The sequence below is a fragment of the Penaeus chinensis genome, chromosome 1 (assembly GCF_019202785.1).
Source record: "Penaeus chinensis breed Huanghai No. 1 chromosome 1, ASM1920278v2, whole genome shotgun sequence".
Classification (NCBI taxonomy): domain Eukaryota; kingdom Metazoa; phylum Arthropoda; class Malacostraca; order Decapoda; family Penaeidae; genus Penaeus; species Penaeus chinensis.
This window is the reverse complement of record NC_061819.1, coordinates 7,813,491-7,815,990: the sequence shown is the minus strand read 5'-3', so window position 1 is coordinate 7,815,990 and position 2,500 is coordinate 7,813,491. Positions and strand designations below refer to the sequence as shown.

The 2,500-nt window shown below is 41.9% G+C and overlaps 1 protein-coding gene across 3 annotated transcripts in view; it reads left to right on the top strand.

Moving 5' to 3' along the window:
• Positions 1-2,500, top strand: part of LOC125042254 (uncharacterized protein C05D11.1-like) — a 61,736-nt gene that overhangs the window by 41,556 nt on the left and 17,680 nt on the right. The gene's annotated exons all lie outside the window — the stretch shown is intronic.

Sequence of the window (2,500 nt, the reverse complement as noted above, 5' to 3'; positions counted from 1 at the left end):
GAGGAGAAATGAAAGGGTAGTTTTAAGTAGGTATTCGGAGAATGGCCATGTCTATAACAGGTAACAATGATAGAATATGTTATTGCTCGGAAAGAGGTGAAGAGAGATAGAGAGCAGAAGTAAGGGATGGAAAAGGAGCATGATCAAAATTGACAATCAGTGAAAAGGTTGAGTGCGTAGTAGGAAAGGACTTTCGCGCGCGCGCGTGTGTGTGTGTTTGTGTTTGTGTTTGTGTTTTTGCGTGTGTGTGGCTGTAAATCTGCTTATGTGGACTATTTACGTGCGTACATGGTACACCTTTCATTCCGAACAAAAAGCTACCTTGGAACTGGACACTGTACATTTACCTACATTGTAACTTCCGTCGTGCGATATATCAATGCAGCACAACTCTCAGACACGACTTGTGTCACAGGGAGTTCAGTAACCGGCACGACATCATATTCTTCCACGTCAGGGCCTCTTTCTCAATATCAATAGCCAATCCGTCAATACAGATTGAGTCGCTTTTGCCCCCGCCCGCTGCGTCCTTGCTACCCTTTTCTCTCCCTTTCTCCTTGGCCTCTCTCTCTCTCTCTCTCTCTCTCTCTCTCTCTCTCTCTCTCTCTCTCTCTCTCTCTCTCTCTCTCTCTCTCTCTCTCTCTCTCTCTCTCTCTCTCTCTCTTCTCCCTCACTTCTCTCCTCCTACATTCATCCCTCGCTCTCTCTTCCTCCCCGTCTCCATCTCCGTCCTATCCCTGTAGGTGACACGTTGCCCTTGAGGTGGTATGGCTTGCCTGCCATCCCTTTCATGCAAGCCCTCCTCCTGTCGTTAGTATTCTCCTGATCTCCTTCGGGAACTTGTCGGCTGTGTGACGTTGCAGCTCCTTGCCGGCGGGTAGGAACAGGCGATATCGGTTGCACGGGCGATGAATGCGACTTTTTGTATGACTAATGCTGTGTATGTATGTAGTGTTTTTTGTGTTTTATGGATTTGTATTACTTTCATATGATATATGTATAATACTTTCTATTGAGTATATATATTATATATATATATAATATATATATATAGATAGATAGATAGATGCATATGCACATTTATATAAATGAGCACACTCACCCACACACACACACATACACATATATATATATATGTATATATATACATATATGTATGTGTGTGTATGTATATAAATACATATATATGTATATATACATATATATATGCATATATATATATATATATATATATATATATATATATATATACATATGTATGTACGTATATATGTATGTACACACACACACACACACACACACAAATATATATACATATATATATATATATATATATATATAATTTATATATATATATATATATATGAGGTCATTTGGCAGTACCACCTTTACCTGATAGGGTGCCCTTCCTAATCAACCGCTGACACTTTTGCCACGGCGGTGACCTCTCCTACGACACAAGGCTCGAGCCAATAGTTGGACCGCAGGCCTTTTTTACAACTGACGGGGAATTGAACTCGCGAGTCGGAGTCCAGTGCTCTATCCACTGGACTATCGCGGCAGTTACATACACACATACACACACACACACACACACACAGGCGTAATAACTGATAAAAACTGGGAAAGGACAAGTGTTATAGTTAAGATGTATTCAAGAAAACAAAGAAATCTCGTTAGTGCCAGCATATGCCAATATTTAGACATCAGGTAAAGCGAGAGGTCGGCTGGCACCTAGGCAGTTAAAATGTTGCGCTTTCAAGGCACAAACAGGAGAGGAAATGTGAAGAAAAGATGAAAATTCTGGAAGCAGGAAAAAAAAAGTGCTTGGTCATTTTGGCATAATGATGTGATTTAATTGATATCAAAAGAAGTGGTTGTGTGGTAATTTAGAGTGGAAATGGGAGAAAGGGACGGGAAGGAGGAAAAATGGAAGTCATTAAGGCTAATTGAATGTCACAGGTTATGTTGAGTAATCGACAAGTTTTTCTCTATTTACCTATCTCTCTCTCTCTCTCTCTTCCTCTTTCTCTTAATCTCTCTCTCTCTCTTAATATCTCTCTCTCTCTTAATCTCTCTCTCCTTCTCTTTCTCTCACTCTCTCTCTTACTCGCTCTCTCTCCTTCTCTCTCTCTCCCTTGCTCGCTCTCTCTCTCTCTTGCTCTCTCTCTCTCTCTCTCTCTCTCTCTCTCTCTCTCTCTCTCTCTCCTCTCTCTTCTCTCTCTCTCTCTCTCTCTCTCTCTCTTCTCACTCTCTCTCTCTCTCTCTCTCTCTCTCTCTCTCTCTCTCTCTCTCTCTCTCCTCTCTCTCTCTCTCTCTCTCCTCTCTCTCTCTCTCTCTCTCTCTCTCTCTCTCTCTCTCTCTCTCTCTCTCTCTCTCTCTCTCTCTCTCTCTCTCTCTCTCTCTCTCTCTCTCTCTCTCTCTCTCTCTCTCTCTCTCTCTCTCTCTCTCGCTCTCTCTCTCTCTCTCTCTCTCTCTCTCTCTCTCTCTCTCTCTATCT